Source organism: Ambystoma mexicanum, chromosome 5q (assembly GCF_040938575.1).
Source record: "Ambystoma mexicanum isolate Mex_15411 chromosome 5q, UKY_AmexF1_1, whole genome shotgun sequence".
NCBI classification, from domain to species: Eukaryota; Metazoa; Chordata; class Amphibia; order Caudata; family Ambystomatidae; genus Ambystoma; species Ambystoma mexicanum.
The window spans coordinates 1,144,010,465-1,144,028,251 of record NC_090933.1 but is presented as its reverse complement, the minus strand read 5'-3'; the positions used below and the strand labels follow the sequence as shown (position 1 = coordinate 1,144,028,251).

The following is a 17,787-nucleotide window of genomic DNA, read 5'->3' as shown; positions in this document are numbered from 1 at the left end:
GAGTTTGAAACAAACAAAGTTCATGCCCAGTGTGTTAGAGCCGGTATAGACAATCAGTACTTGGGTGACTATTTTTTCTGAAAAACCTGACTTCTGTATACCAAGGGGTGCCCTTAATTCCAAAATGAAGTAACCCTAAAACTCTGCCTTCCAAGTGAATGTGGAGTGTGTAAAACAAATGTTCCCATTCATGTCAAATAATAATCCAAAAGCATTGCATTTCCCTTGTCTGAGTGCTGCAAAATGAAATTTCCCATTTATTCCCATTTATTCTCTAACCAGAATCCCCAAAGCCTTGCATTTCACTTTTTTGTGTGTTGAACACCGATTTGTCCCAGAGCGATTATTCCCAAACCTTTCCTTTCAAATAAAAAGCCAAAATGATTTTCCCATTGCACTCGCACCCCTTGTACCTTGCCTTCACACCAAAGGGGTTATATCTGCTTGATGCCTGGAGGGTAGGGGTTGCTGGGAGAAAAGAGAAATCACTGTGTGTTTTCCATTTTTCTATGGGATCAATTGTAAGAAATAAAATGTAAAGTAACGACTGCCCATCTTTCAATTGTACCTGTCTGTTTTAGTAACTCAAAGTCCATTAGAAATATAGGTCAGTCAATTGGTGCAAGACCATTTTCAGTTGAAATACAGAAGTTCCTAATACCTTGCAGCTGCTTTTCCTAGGGGAATACTGTTGCGGGGTCCCTTGCCCCCTTTGACCAGATACATTAAGTAAGTGATGTGGAAAGAGGGATTTAATTTCTCCTTTGGTTCTTTCAGTTAAGGGGCTATGCAGTTAAAACATTCTCCCGGGGATTTTCTCAGGGAAAACATTTATCAAAGCAGCTGCGCATTAGTCATGTTGAGGTTAATGTGATGCAAGGGCATAGAATGGTTAATCCTCCTCACTAGCGTGAGAGGGGGGTTAGATTCTATTAAAGACAGGAGGCAAGTATTATCACACCCACCCACCCTATTTTCTGTTTTTTATTATACCCACCCACCCTGTTCTGTTTCATATTGTTTCAGCTTCCGGGTGCAGAGAGGTTGAGATCCCTCCAGTTTTACTGGATCCTTTTCTCCTCGCTTCGCAGTTGGATCGTTGCAGTGGACGTCTGGTTCAAGTCAGCTGCAGAAAGAGGAGTTGAGATTAAAGTTAACGGCATATATAGAGGTGGGTCCCTGCCCTTTGGTCACCTGCAGGGCATGACCTGTCCTCCATGTTGTATTGGGGAGTCCCCCCTTTCATTGACTGTGAATTTATTTAGTTCTGTTATTTAAACTTTTTTGTTGTAAACGTGTTTTTCTTTGCTACTGTGGTTCAGAAGTAAAGATTGTTATGCATAATACTTGCCTCCTGTCTTTAATAGAAGCTAAACCTTAGTGAGTTGGATTAACCATTTTTCTCCATTGGCAATCAGCGTGAGACTATTTGGTCTTATTCTAACTAGTCACTGCTTGTGTCCTTCCATTTTGTCAAGTTTCGAAACCAAAAGTAAAATGCACGGATATGTGTATTTTTATTGACCGTGTATTTAAGCCCCTATACTACAACTGGTGCCCCCTCCTGCCCCCTGCTATTACCAACCAAACATCTCTAGTTTAAACCAACTTAGGTTTTCTTTCAACTTTTGACCTGTTGGTCTTTCCTTCCCTTGAGGGCAAGCTGAAGCCCCTTGAGCCGCAAGAAAACCCATCTACATCAGGGGAGCAGGTATGGAAACATTTCTGTTTATCGCGTAAGAGGTAGGCATTATTTGTGAAGTCTGTTTACCGGGCGACGGGTTTACCTGAGGTGAACTCCTTCTGTACTTACAGACGGCACCTCTAAATAGGACGCTGGGGGCTCGCAGTCAAAGCGGCAGAGACGTGGGCGCTTCCCCGCCCTGTAATTATAATCAACGGGGCCCAATATACAACACAAGGGGCCTCATTACGACCCAGGCGGTAAGTTACCGCCTGGGTCGTACCTTTACCACCATGGCGTAAACTATGTTTATGCCATGGTGGTTGGCGGACTTACCGCCCCATTCCGAGGTTGGCGGGGCGGTAAGTCCTCAATCCCCATTTACCCTTCCCCATTCCCATTTTTGCCCCGTAGGGCATAATGGGAGTGGGGAAGGCGTTAATTACGCCACCGTAAATTACGGTGGCGTAATTAACAACAAGGTCCCTTAGCGCCATGGATTTTAACACCTGCTCAAAGCAGGTGTTAAATCCTCCATGGCGCTAAGGGACCTCGGAATCAGGCGGTAAGGGTCGGCGCTGTTTACGCCGCCGTAAACCCCTTACCGCCTGGGTCCTAATGAGGCCCAAGGTATACCTGCCGATCTGTAAACGCTACCGGGGCACACGAACCACTCCATCCACGACTTCACATTCATTTTGTGAGGTAAACTAACATTGTGAAAGCAGCATAAAATGAGTAGCTGCTATTGAAAGGTGCGCCTGCCTGCCTGCCTGCGTTCTTTTGATGCTCTCTGGTGTGCTGGTCAGCTCTTCCGGATATAAATCCTTTGGCTAGCTGCTAGACGTCAAGGTCAGCCTGGGGTGAATGCCAGTTCGTGACAGACCCGTGATTATAACGGCGGGTTTCATGTACAAAGGCCCAGGATGCAGCGGGTCCGTCTGCCGCCAACGACTGCGTATTTATTTCTGCTTCACTGACGGGCCTGCAGATTGTCAACATGAGACTCGTGGGAGTTGGTGGCCTGCCTTCACCTTCAGAGAGCGGTGCTTGGGGACAGTCATTTGAACATGTGTTCACTTCAGGTGCCTTGGTTGCCTTTTTCCCATACCTGTTTCTTATTGCAGCTGTTGACTTTATTTTGTGGTGCGCACTTTATTTTGTGGTGCGCAGAATATACAGCTAACTGAATAACAAGCTAGAGCTTTCCTTTTGCCCAAGCAGAAACCGACCATCTTTATTGACGATATTGGGTTGGGTCGCTAACGTCCCAGATGGAAATGAATTGCAGTTTATTTATTTCACTGGATCCATTTGTGCCATGTGGGTTTTGGATTATTTAACTGTGTATGCCAAGAGAGAACAGGAGAAATTCACTAGCTAAGTAAAGATAATAATTTAAACCAACAGGCAGCATTATATATGGGCTAAAGCACCCCCTGCCATACGTTTTTTATGGGGTAAAGTAGCCCCAGCATACATTATTAGGATATTGCAAGTCACCAAGCCATTCTGTGACCAAATAGAGAGATTAGGCCGAAGTACGACTTTCTTAAGAAGGACACGTTTTTTTACATACATTGGGGAGTATTGTATTCCTTATAATACATGACCCTACACGGTTACCCCCTTTAATACCTGGTCAATTAATGTACTGCAAGCAAACTTACAGGGGACTTGCAATATACGTGTTTACATATGGTAAGGGGGTATTTTATTCCTTAACGTCGTACATGGCCCTACACTACTGTCCTTTGATACTAGGCCTCTTACTTAATGTAACGTAAGAGATGTTCCCTTTGATAATACATATAATCGGTGTGGAAGCGGTTTGGGTTAAAAAATAATATGCAGTCTTGAAGAAAAACAAGTTAAGCAGTTTAATAAACTGCATCTACAAACATTTTGGGTTTTATAATAAGTAATAACGTGCACAGATAGATTTTTTGTGCCATGTGTTGAACTTCAGAAGCGCACAAAATAAGCATACTTCCGTAAGCAGTTCCTTGTCAATTAATGTCTGCTAAGTCTCAGTTTGAAAGGATAGTCACGTGGCTTTATTTAAGTTCTCCAGTGACAGCTGGACTTCTGCTCTGCGCTGGCTTAAGCAGCACACATAGTAACATCACTAGAGAAGTGTAGTTCATTATTACAGTCAAGTAGTGATGTGATTTTGGTACTACAGGCCATCATTGACGTCACAAGTAGCCTGTAATAAGAGCATCATTTACAGGCTTCATTCAATTATTGCCGGCTACCATATATTAGGCACCAATCATTTTGTATGTGATGTATTCAGAATCAACTAGGTCTGTAACCTGTGGCTCTCCAGATGTTTTGGACTACAACTCCCAAGATCTCTCAGCATTGATTAGAATGTCTAGGGCCAATGGGAGTTGTAATCCACAACATCTGGGAAGCCAAAGGTTGCAGACTCATGATACTAGAGTATTCTCTATAGCACATGTGTGTATACCCAAAGATCCCTAAATCAGCAACTGGATCCAGTGTTGGTGACGCTCCTGAGCTGCCCATACTGGGTTGTGTCTTGGGAGGAAGCACTCCTGGTATATGCTAGAGGTAAGTAACTGAAGTCATTATGGGGCAATAATTACATTGAACATTAACTCAACCAAATCAATAAAAAAAGAGAAAAAAAACAAACATGTCATGTTATGCAGAGCTAGAGGACATGTGGACCAACCATAATACTCAGGTTAGCAATCGTTGAACACTATTAAACATTTTTTCTTGTTGACTTACTGTTAAGATGGATATCTGAACTCTGACCTGGTGGGCAGAGGTTCAGGAGGCTAGCCTAGTTTCTTGAAACAGGGTAACCTTCGGGACAAACCAGACCAATCACGATAGCACTGGAAACGGTCAAGACTAGGTCTCAGGAGAGGTGAGGGTGATCGAAATCCCTAAATGAGCATCCACAGCAAATGATACCACAAATTACTCTTGTCAGGTGTATATTAAACATATAGATACATTTATTAAAGGCCTTTAAAGTAAAACACAAAGTAATTATTCAGCAGTAATAACAAAACCAACACAACAATAATCTAGCAAACATATATACATCAACCAATGGCCAACAGGGATATTACATAGTACAGTTCCACAACCTGTAAAGAAAGAGATTATACAGTGTGAATATCTCTGTGGCAGTCCTTCACAATTCAAACCCAAACTTGAGAGGCAGTCCAGTCCCTAAGATGAGTGGAGCCTTGAACTCAAAAGTACGTAAGGTTCTGGCACACGCGATCGCGCTGTTAAGTCAAAACAGGGTCTATTTCTGGGGCTGTAGCGACTCAGAAAGGTGGGTGAGGCAGTTAAGAATAAGTTCCCTCTATTTGAGGAGGGTCTCTCCAAGAGGGCAGTACAGGATCCAAGAATTGGGTATAGCTCGGTAGCAAAGGTTACCTTGATAAATAAGAGTGGCCATCAGGGGACACATGTGTAAAAATGTATGGATGCACCAGGGGACACCGGTAAGGGTTGCAAGTACTCACCGAGCTCCGGCGCTCTATGGACCAAACTTCGGCTGTCGAGTCCACTTTGATTGCAGGTTCAAATTCTGCAGTGATATGGCTCTGCGGCTTTCAGGGTCTGCGTTCCAGGGATGATTCTGTGATGGGACAGTGGCGATTTCTCCGCTCCTGATGAAGGGATCAGGCCAATTCTGCTGCAGCAAGTCTGAGGGCACAGGGGGAGGCACAGCAGCAAGGCACCCACGAAGTTCGTCACCACAGCTGGGCGACACAGTGACTGCGTATGCTTGGGTTCAGGTGTACTCTCCTAATTCCAGACCTAGGAATGCTATGAAACTCAGCAGGAGAGTGCCATATACCCAGAGTTTACAGTCTCCAAAGAATCAAGTAAAAAATCGAGACGGCGGCGGTTCCAGGGCAAAGGTCCTGTACAAACTGGTCAGTTCACTTGCCGGTCAAGCAACACTTCCGTAGAGGCTCGTTTTCAGATTAAGTTGGATTGGCGAGGATAGTTGGTCCCACTATTCCAATGGGTCGAAGTGGCCTTGCAGGCCTTCTAGGTTCGATCAGAAACAGGGGTCTGATGGGACAAAAGTGGGCTCAGGGGGCCAAACCTTCCAGTTCAGTGTGAAGTCAGAAGATGAAACTGGAATGGGTGTAAGATGCCTTCTCTTATTCAAAATCCCCTTTTGTGCCAAAACAGATAGAAACCAGTAGGAGATCTGTTCACACACAGGCATCCCAGACGTGGGCCAATCACAGACCATGGTGGTCCCAGTCATCCTAGCACCCCATACATACTGGCACCCAGGATGTGTATTGGAACTAGAGAGCTCCAGCCCACATCCTGGAGGCACACACACAAGGCTTCGATTTGCGCAGGAGTCCGCTTGAACAATTAAGGAATTTCCCGGGTCTGCTCGACCTGGGGAAGGCAAAGGGTCAAGATGGCCAAAGGACAGAACACAGGACCTCGTGGCATAGACATTTTAGGCACTGGCCACTGTCCTGTGCCAAACATGGTAAAAGCGATATGGACCCTTAAAATTGTTGAAAACACATGAAAAGTAACAGCTGCCACCAGCTCTGTCCAAGGCACACTTGTCCATTCACCGAAATATCCTTTCAGGGTGTTTAGGGCCTTAAAAATGAAAAGAGGACCCCAGCGTACTGTACTGTAAGGTACTTTGTTGCTATTTCTTAGTAACATTTTAATCCTGCACAAAGTGAAAGACTAGTGGAAACCAAGTCTCCGAGTACTGACTGTCTTAAGGGCATGTCAGTTTCCCCATAACAAAATGAGCAAAAGCCCAGCAGAGTACAATAGAAGGCTGGGCTCCACTGGCAAAACTCAGGCTAGGGTGGTCAGACAACACCAAAAAGTTGGAGGGTACACAACTGGAGGGAAAATTACCCATACATGGAACTCTTTCCTAAGACTGACTCTATTCATTTCTTTTATAAATCAAAGTTAATTCTTTAGCATTCGTGGGTGGTGCAGACGTTTCTCTCTACCACAGATGAAAGCAATTCCCCAAGTATCTTCCTAGTCGCCCGCTTTGACCATCTTGACTGAAACCTACTTTTAATCCCACATGCCCACTCGGCATAATGGGTCATGCACTCTTTTGCCAATTAAATGACAGTTCCATGGAGTGCACTATCACAGTACCTTGGAAATAGCAATGCATTGTTTATTAACATCACAGAATTGTCTGAGGAGGCATGCAAAAGATGTAATGCGAAGGTTAGATACATTTCTGTGCCCCTCTTAAAGCATGTACCTTTTCACTGTATTTTCAGAACTTTTTTTTTTAATCAAATATTTAGTTTATGTCTGGACTGTAATCCTTTACGTTTTTGAATACTGAGTAAGTTGTGCACTGCTTCTGTAGGAATCCATCAACAGCTAATTACTTTTCAAAATGTCATATTATCCTGCTGTGACATCATTGAAGCGCATTATGGAATTCATATTCAATTTTAGTGATGTCACAGCAGGGTGATGTTTCATTTTATTTTAACCTTAGTTCGCCTAAAAGGCATGGGAAGCAGAGAAGACCCAGCGCCCCTGCTTCATGAATCTCAGCCCCCCTTTATGCCTTCCCGCATCACCACCTACAATGGCTGCCCGTCAGGGTGTTAGGCAAAGTTTGAATGCAGAACCCTCTGGGAACACTACAAACAACTATGACTTCAGGTATAAGCAACCCAACCTTTGGTATAAGCTTGTACTACACAGTTTTGGTAGCGTGTTGAGCAGCCAGGCTTATCTCAAGAGGGGAAATGTGAGCTGTAGTGGAGTTACATAAAGATTCACAGTAACAGGTATTCAAATAAACTCTTACACTCAAGGTTTCTTGCATAAATATTTATTAATTTATTTATCAGTCAGTTATAAAGCCTTCTTCAGAAGGGAGCAATGGAATAGTAACACACACATATACTTCAATGCTTTACACTTTGAGTTTCTAAATCAGACAAGACCTTTTTGGGATGGCCCACAGACACAACCTACACCCACCGGTGATTTCAGTAACAAGGCTGCTGATGACATTAATATCATACTGTTGGCATTCAGAACACTCTTAAAAAGTTGGCAAAAGGCAAAGGTTATTAGAACACAAGAGACCACAGATATTCTTTTTTTTTTTCAACAAAGATATTTTATTGGGTTTTTAAACATAGTGAACAACAGACATCAGCATTTGCAAGTCATAGTACGACACAGCTCGTTATTTGCATGGGCGTTCTGACTGTTTGGAAGTTGGGGGAGGGGGTCTCTCCCTCCCAGGGGAGATGTGGTCCCTGCGTGACAGCAGTTTCTAGTTGCGTAGGTCAGTCCAACCAACAGGTAAGCTGGGGCCTATATGCGAGTCCGGGAAAGCATTCTGCATGGTCCATAAAGGGGGCCCATGTTACCCAGACGGAGCGCTGTAACCTTTTCCACTGTAACAATGTTCCAGCACTTAAACCACCATAGTGGTATGGAGGGTCCTTCAGGATTCTTCCAAAGTCTCGCGAGGGCTATTATCTTGGCCGCTGTTAGCAGATGAGTACAAAGGTCGGACTTGGACAAGAAATAGGCCCGGACACCACAAAAAAGTGGCCCACCCCATGCCTCAAAAAAGTGGCCCACCCCTCCCCTCAAAAATGTGGCCCACCCCGCACCCCAAAAAAAGTGGCCCTCAATTTCCTCAAAACATCATCCGTGATTCGTGAATTGCGTCAATTCACGAATTTACAGAAAATGCTACTTATGGAGGGTTCATGTGTGTTACGTTACAACACAGCTCATAAAATAACAACTTTGCATAAAGTTCTGTGACAGGGTCCACAGTTCGGAGGCGCAGGGGTGGCATGAACACGACCTTTCACGCCTTGACAGAACAGGAAGTGGCATCAAATAGCATTGTTCCTAAGTACACTACGAAAAATATGGTTATGATTTCACTAATGTGATATACATTTCATGCAAGAATGGATCACCATATTATGTATCATGTATCACCATATAATGGATCATTAGTATCTGTGTGTATAGATCCATATTGTCAAATTACTGTGAATGCAAGCAGACGTCCAAGGCCAAATGATAATATGTTATTGAATAGCACTTACTCTTAAGCTCTTTTTTATAGAACAAATATGCATACAATATCACTCAACCTGTGTTGGTACTCATTTATCGACCTCAGAATGATAAAAGGCTGAGATGGTTCGAACCTGCAACCTGCAGATCACACACTCATCACAGCAGTGAGCGCTCAACCCACTGAGCTATCAAATCAGCTATAGTAAAATTTGCAATTATTCTGTAGTGTACCCTCCACTGAAATCCTGTTAGAATCAAGCATTGGCAAAGCCTACACTTTTGCCTTGTGAATATTAGTAGATAGGTATATGCCAAGCACTGCCATCATATGCCTCCATCTTAGAGCCAGTTAGCAGCAGAATGGCAATACCTGGCAAATGGCTATCACATGCCTACAGAAAGGCCCACACTGTTGGCTTTGCCAATGTTTTTTTTTCTTTTGTAAGAGGCCACTGCGTTTGTATGTGTGGAATTTTTCAAGCATAAGCTTAGCAGGGAATCATCCGAACGCTGTAACTCGGGGACACAGCCATAGGTTTACAGGTAGGGTTCTAGGCAAACAGGGAAGTGGAATGAGTAGGGAGAGCAAGGTGTTCTACCATGTACGGGATAGAAATGTGAAGAGCATGGGCGAAATATAGGCAATTTTCACAAAAGATCGACCTGCAAATTTCTTCCTGAATGGACTCTTATTGCTCAACATATTTCTATGACGATGTATAGAGTGTAAAGTTAGTTTATTATGAAAGGCTGCTTCATGTAATGTAATTTCCAAGGCATTGCAATAAAGTATTATTTAAGCAAACAAAAATGTAAAGCAAAACCTAAATAAATATCTATATCAAGTAAACCTGGGAAGATGTGTTCAGTTGCTAAATTGTCCACATTCCTGTTTCACCATTAAACTAAAGTGTTTGATCCTGGACAAATCATTTAATCGCAATGTGTCTTATCTGCAGCTCTGTAAACATAACAAAATTAACAAACCCGGCCATGGGCAGCCGAAAAGCTAAGCCTCAGCCTGTTGGCTGGGCCATGGCTCCTGAAAGACGGAAAGCTCTAAAACCGTGAAAGCGGGAAGCAAATATCGGCCACCCCTCCCGCCCTTGGGCGAAATGCACTGTCAGTGCTGTAAAAACAACCAGGACTTGCTCCGACTTCTAGTTAAACAAGGTGCTGCATTTCTAGCGTGCTTTTTTCCGCTTCTTTATTCTAATGTATTCGCTCCAGAAATGTAAATATAGCCAAGGCGGCGTGGCAGTTTTGATCGGAAAATGTAAAAAAGGTTTTCTAGGTCCATTTTGACCTCATCCAAAATAGTTTAACCATTTCACACAAACAAATGTTTAGCTACATTCAAATCGTATGACGAACACTCAGATACATGCGACCCTGGCCTCAGCCATATGGTCTGATAAGCCAGGACACATGTGGCGCATTCGCGAGTACACACTCGTGTGCATGCACAATACACAAACACATGCAAATATGAACTATGTTACCCTATGCATATTGATATGAAACACACGTGTGCAGATGGAGCCTTCCACCTGCATGAAGACGCAGACATGGAGTAGGAAGCACAGAAAGTATACTCTGTATTCGGGAACATATATAAAACAAAGGAAAAATCCAGACATTATTAAAAATACAACCCACTTCACCTAAAAAAAAAGAGAGGGATCAATTAACTTTAAGAGGGAATTACGGTTTTACTTATAAAAAGAACAGTTTATAAACGTTGGCAATGTCAACATTACAGTTACATACAAATTTTTTTTAGTTACAAACAACATCCATGGCAGTATAAATCCAACCTTACCTCACTCACGCAACACTTCTACACACAAAACGTTGCTTTACATGACGGGCAGCTGACAGTGTCATGGCAGTCTTGTGAAATTGTGTGCAATCGGACCTCCCACGAGTTTAGAAAAGTTGCACCAATTTTTGCCACACTTTAAATAAAGTTGCTTCAAAATTCACTTTTTACAAACAGACTCGCGCTCCCAGTGATGTACATAAAAACAAAAGTTCTGCAAATACCACCTAACAGAACTTTACAATCACCTTGTTTTAAAAGTCGGACTGACCTCTGCCATTTACATGCAAAGGAGGGCCAGGCAAACCACGCTACCAGCAGGGCTCATTATATACCCCATGGGTCACCCCAGCAGGAGATGCTTGTGAAGCAGAAGCAAAGGCGTGGGTAACGCTTGGCTGTGATTAAAGATGCATGAATTGTCATGGGAGTTTAGTAATAATTTTGCCTATAATGGATAGGCCAGAGGTCGCCTTCGAATGTGTATTGTATATTAAGTTCCTAACTGAATGCACAGGGGCAAGGCTTACCTTAAAAGGGGCTGCTGCTGTGGCATGAATCCGAGGCAAATCACTGGCAATGTTGGAGCCAAAGGGCAGAGAGAATCTGTTACTGTAACAAAACACTGGGAGGGAGCAGGCCGGGCTGAGGCAGCCCCACCCAGCCCTGCCGCTCCCTCCCAGTGTTTTGTAACACTGACTGCTGCTGGCGCCAGGGTGTCACGGCCCACACCAGTTGGCCGCCGGCCCGCCGCATTTATCAAAGAAAGGTAACACTTCAGTGTTACCTTTCTCTGCATCTGCGGCAGGCCGGCGGAGGTGGGCGCAGGGCTGCAATTGCAAAGGATCTGTAAGTTACTTACTTACCGTCCTTTGCAACTTGCATCCGTCCGGCGAGGCCAAGGCCCTGGGGGCTGGTTCCTGAAGTGTCAAGCCCACGCCTGGGCCGAAACCGGCCACGTGGGCTTCAGGAACCAGCCCCCAGCCCCCAGCTCTCCGGCCATGATTTTGCATCGGCCACGGGCGGATTAGCCGACGACACAATCCGACGCTGTCCCGGGGTCCCATGGGATGGAGAGTCCTGTGATCGTTGGATATGGTTCAACACACCCCTCCAATAGCTTGTTGCTTTCGGGCATTCCCAGAGGAGGTGGAAGAGTGATCCCTCCAGAGGGCATCCTCTCCAGCAGTTCAAGGAGGGGGAGGAGCCCAATTTATGCAGCTGCACCGGTGTAATGTAATACCTGTAGCACATCTTATACCCTACCTCCCTGTTGGTGATGTATTGGGTGCTTTTGTGAAGCCTTGTCCATACTCTGTTCCATGCAGCTGGGTCCAGAGGGCGCCCCAGGTCCTTTTCCCAGTTGGTCATGTATCGCTCCTTCTCTTCCGGGTTTGACTTTTCCAGGAGTCTATACAGAGTGGAAATGTTTTCCCTAGGGGGTGCTGCTGTTAGTGTGAGTTCTAGGGACGTTAGATTTCTGGATTCCCGTTCTTTGATAACTCGCTGGGAGATCCAATGGTGGATCTGTGAATAGTGGAACCTTTCCTCCTCAGGGTTCTTGAACTTTGCTTTACAGTCCTCAAACGTGAGGGCATGGCCTCCCTCGAGGAAGTTGAAAATCTTCCAAAGGCCACCGGCCTTCCAGGCAGTGAAGCTACGATTGCAGAGACCTGGGGAGAATCCTGGGTTGTCCCATACTGGCGTCAGTAGGCCCAGCGAGCTTGTGACTCCCCATTTCCTGGAGGCTGCTCTCCAGCTAGCCACTGTGTTGCATGTTGCCGGCAGTGGGTTTAGGGTAGGGGGGGCTTTCCAGGCTTGTATTGTAAGAGGATTCAATTCAACACTACAGCTAAGTCAATGCCTAGTCTGGGATACTGAATGGAAACCCTTATTGATATATCTTTATGTCCAGTTCATGCGTTCTGGATGACTACCCCTATATAACACCCCTCTCTTGGAATTTCCCTGACCCCACTGAGCCAAGAAGTAGTTCTGTTTTGCAAGTTTAAAAGGTTTATTTGATAATTTAAACAATATATATATATATATCACACTTTATAATAAATTAATAATTGAATATCACACTTAATCTGAGCAGTAATCAATAATGGATAGTCCGGCACTAGCACACTTCTTTATAATCAATGATGAGTGGTTATAGGATGGATAAGATAGCAACACTGGTAAATAGGGACAGAAGAATAATGTGGTAGAGAATGCTTTATAGGGTTCAAATGGATGCAATGTTGAATGAAAATGCAATACAGAAAATACTCAATATGATTTCAACAAAACAATGTAATATTTTTTCTCTGGCAATCCCCTCCCCCCTTTTATGCAATGCAAGGAAATGGAAGGAAAGCACACAGTTCTCAGAAATGCAATCAAATGTAATTCAGTTCACCCCAGCAAGCTTAGACTATAGAAGTTGGAAACACAGGCCCAAAATGCTTTTATATGTGCTGGCAATGAAGTGAAAAATATGCTAAAATGCTTTTAATTCCCTCTAGAGGTTCCGGGTGAGTGGTATCTAGTTAATATTAGTCCCGGCTCACTCTAGCAATGATTCAGGGATGGTTCTTAAGAGGCAAACGAATTTTTAGCAAGGAAACTGCTGTTTTCACACGTGGAGAAATTTGCAAATCGCGGCAAAGTATCGGGGGTAGGAATGCGGTTCTAGGTTCGTAGGAAAGCTAAGATTCTAAGCTTTCAGAGGAAAGTTACTGCAAGTCTCTAAGACAAACGGTTACGGAGTTATGAACGATTTTGTGAAGGTTGTTTTTCGGATTTGAAATTTTAAAGTTCAAAGTGACAAGTGACAGCTAGCAGCTAGAAAATGACAGGTGACAGCTTTTAGGCAGTTCTACTTAGATTAAAATAGATTGAATTATATTATTTTAACTAAGAGATTGGTTCTGCACAGTTCCGCTAGGTACTCACAATATCTTTAGAAATAGAATGGGCCTCGCCACGGATCTGGTCAGGTTTTAGACTGGACTCTGGTCTGGTCTCGGCACTTCACAGTGATCTGGGTCAGATCTCTGGTTCTGCTAAAAGTGGTCTGGGTCAGCTCTGCTCTCTCTGGATCTTTCTGCACAGCTTTCCCTGGAGATTGATGGATTTGAAGTCTGGATCTCTGGATGTGGTATGGTCCGGCAGAGCGCGTTGCAGCAAATGGAATTGAATGTCCCTATCTGTCCTGACTGTCTGCTTTTATGTGTTTTGAAAATGGGTGTGTGTGCAGCATCACTAGGCCCTACCCATCTCCACTTGTCATTGGCCACTTCATCCTCTTCCCCTTGATTGGGGGAATGAAATGAAGTGTCATCATGATGAGGTCTGTTTATGGTACAGAGAACCCACCCCTGTCAAATTACACACAATCTATATTTTGACCCAAAAGACATATTTGCACAGGTACACATTTGTTTAAAATTACATGCACCCATCACATATCACAGGAGGTATACCCTGTCCAAATCTGCTCTTCCTGGGAGCTTGCATTCAGAAATGGCAACATATTTCACTTTTTAACTGGTTTCGCAATATCGGACATTACCCCAAATTTATACACATGTGCGCAAGGAGTATGGACATTACTTGATGAAGTGTCAGATTTTTAACATGCATACATTTTAAGTAATACCCTCTTAACTGCTAGCTTGCCCCCAGATCATGCCACCGGTTCTAAAAACCTCTTAAAATGTGGGCAGAAAAATCACAAGAATTCTGGTATCATTTAAATAATTATGACAAGTCCGTACTATGAGTTATTCATCTTTTTCTAAAACCATATTCTGGCTACAGGGGTGTGTCTTTTCAGGTCACATGGTACAGAAACCAGTCTTTCCACTTTCTTCAAGCTCAGCCTCTGTCTCCAGTTTCTCCCCCTCCCAGTTTCTGCCAAGAGGAACCCATTTTTATTACCCCTGCAATAAACCATCTGCCTGGGCCCTGGAAGGCCCATTGTTCAAGAGGAAGCCATTTATGGCCCCCATAATAAAACATTTGCCTGAGTTAGGACAGGGCTTTGTTCAATTTCCTGCAGAGCCCAGGTAATTCAATCAGAGAAGTGTCATATCCCTTTTGGTGGGAGCAGCAAAATGGCAGTTAGGCCTGGGAACACAGCTGTTGTGCAAGTCTCATCTCCTGTCGGGGGTAGCTGGTGGGCAGAATTCAGTTCCTTAAGCCAGGCCCCAGCTAATGTCATTTTTAGTTACCCAGTTTTCTGCATTCAAATAAAATGAACCATTTTTACATATGCAGCTAGAATGCTGATTCTAAGTTTAAAACTATGACATTTAAACAATTGCAACCTATGTGACACTCAAAAGTAGGTCACTCATTTCTTTTAAACATTTAGATTTTTAGTGTCTTTCAGTCCAAATTTACTTAAACTGCTGAAATCCACAACTCAGCCAGTCTTGTTATAAACCTTCAAGTCACTTCAGAATATAACTTTAGATTGTATCCACCTCTCAGTAAGTCTTTCTTTGGCCTGCCTTGGGTTCATTTATTCAGTTTTACACAAAGTCTGGTGTTGTTTTAAAACGCCGGCTTTCTGATAGTGGTGAGTACTGGTAATGCACCCATTTTTGGGATTTAAGAAAATGAATTCCCCACAATTCTAGGTTGCTTTTGGCAATCAGCATTGCCATTCCCAATGGTTTCAGGCTACTGTGTGGGTAGTCCAATGGTGGTTTTAGGCAGTGCCCTTGTGTGCCCATAACATCGGCAAAATGAGTGGCAGCCTATTCTTCATGCATTTCCCTGTGCATTTTCTGGGAAGCTCTGGCCATCATGATGTTTTCCATGTCAGTACTGCACAGTTTTTGAGGTAGGGCTCGGATGTATGGGTAAAAACATCCCACAAGCCCCCCCTCTTGCGATGGCCATTCTGTTTCACTGATGGGACTCGCAAGACCTGGGATGTTTCCTCATCTTCTTCCAATAGATGGCACAGTTCAGCATCTTTTCCTCCATCCGGTCGGATCGATCGGTTCTCCTCGCCGGTCCTGATGGGAGTATTGGGCGGTACACTGGGCCCCTTGCGTCTCTGCTCCCGGTCTCCGGATCGTCCTCCTTGGCCCGTCTCCAGGTTTTCTTTCTCCTAGGACGACAAAGGAAGAGCGGCAATACCTATTGATGGACATTTCTCCCCCACCATTGATATAGTGGGGTGGCATATAAATTTATAGTCAAAACATATGAACATGCACATTTCTTTTTGCATTCAAAAATGAAAACACCCACATTGAGAAACTCAGAATTTGATAGGCGATATGTAGGATATTTTAAGTTAGAACTAAATTAATCTGAGACAGTACCCTCTAGGATTCCAGAGGATTCCTCCAGTTGTTGCAGAGTGTGCCTGGGATGGCAACACTTCAACTGGTTTATGTGGACCCACTTGTCTTCCCCCTCTGCCAAACCGCCTTTGGGGATGCGGATCTTATAGGCCACAGGGGAGATTTTGTCTATAATCTCAAAGGGTCCCTTCCATGTAGGCAAACATTTTCGCTGTTTGGCCTGGTTCCTTTGGAAATTGTATAGATAGACCCGGTCCCCCACCTGATATTCCTTCCTGGAAGTCTTCAGGTCATAGTGGGTCTTCATGCTATCAGCTGATCTTTCTAGATTCCGCTGAGCATAAGCAAAAGCATGTTGAAGGTGTTTCCTTAAATTCGCCACATACTCATGAGTTGTGGAGGCATTTATCAGTGTCTGCTCTTGGGTCCTGTAGAGCAAATGCTGAGGAAGCACCATCTTGCGTCCTGTCATCAACTCAAATGGTGACATTTTGGTTGCAGATGAAGGGGTAGATCTGATGGCCATTAGGACCAGAGGTAATCGGATATCCCAACTTGGCCCAGAATTTGCCACAAACTTCTTTAATATGCTCACAATGGTTCGGTTATATCTCTCTACTGCCCCAGAGGAAGCTGCCGGTAAGCAATATGCAACTTCCTTTTGACCCCCAGTATCTCCCACATCTTTGTCATTACTTCACTGGTGAAGTGGCTACCCCTGTCTGACTCAATCCTTTGAGGTAGACCGAAACGGGAAAAAATGTGGTTAATCATCAAGGCAGCTGCCGTTTCTGCCTTGCAGTTTGGGGCTGGGAGACATTCCACCCACTTGGTAAACAAGCATGTCACAGTCAACATGTACTTATTCCCCCTAGCAGAGCGAATCACGGGGCCTACAAAGTCGATTTGTAAATCTGACCATGGCAGTGTCATCCCCCTCTTTTGGAGAGGCGCACGGTGTGTGAGGGATGTTGGCTGAAATTGTGCACACACAAGACACCCCTTCAAGTATTGGTCGAGGTCCTGCCCCATGTGTGGCCAGTATGCAACCTCTCTTAAGATTTCCAGTGTTGTGTGAAACCCCCTATGACCGGCGGTGGCCGCATCATGGGCGTGACTTAACATCAGGCTTTGGAATGAGGTAGGAACCACCCACTGATCGTGGCCAGCTTTGGATTTCCTTACCAGCAAACCGTCTTGGATCCGGAACATTTTTGGACCTTTCATCAACACTCTTAGGTCCTCTTTCCCAATGTAATCGGTATCCGTCAGGGGAAAGTTCTCCGGGTCCTCAAGGTGTTGGTAAAACTTACCAATAATTGGATCCCCCTTCTGAGCTGTAATCAAATCAGCATCAGGGGTCTCCTTGCTCCATTGTGCAATTGAAAGGTCGTTGTGAGCATTTGTCTGGGACCTAGTGATAGCAGTGACCTGGATTTCCCCCAACAGGGACTCAATCTCAATTAGATCCCCTTGGATGGCCCCGGTTTTGGCCAGCTGATCAGCTAAGTCATTTCCAGTTTTGTCTGGTCCCTCTACTTTGGAATGACCCTTGATCTTTTTCCAATAGATGGTCATCTCATTCGAGGTGACCAGATCATCAATGTTTTGGATCAACTTCCCATGTTTCAAGGGTTTGTTGTTAGCACATAACATGCCTCTGGCTTTCCAATTAACCAGGTGCTCCACGAACCTGTTCCGTACATAATCCGAATCTGTGATTATGACCAGTTTGTGGAGTTGATGCTGGACAGCAGTGAGGATGGCCTGATGCACGGCCATCAATTCTGCCACCTGACTACTTCGGGGACCAATTTTGTATCCAGAGGAGGGTTCTGGGACTCATTCACCCATGCATTCCCAACGCCGGCCACCAG

General features: G+C 44.4%; 1 protein-coding gene across 4 annotated transcripts in view; it reads left to right on the top strand.

Moving 5' to 3' along the window:
- The window catches only part of LOC138497931 (CMP-N-acetylneuraminate-beta-galactosamide-alpha-2,3-sialyltransferase 1-like), a 278,656-nt gene that overhangs the window by 98,294 nt on the left and 162,575 nt on the right, over positions 1-17,787 (top strand). For 3 of the 4 annotated variants that reach the window (XM_069621665.1, XM_069621662.1, XM_069621664.1), the window contains exon 2: positions 1,027-1,171. The exons of the other annotated variant lie outside the window; for it this stretch is intronic. The gene's annotated coding sequence lies outside the window, so the exon portion shown is untranslated. The remainder of the gene's footprint in view (positions 1-1,026; positions 1,172-17,787) is intronic. 4 annotated transcript variants of the gene reach the window in all.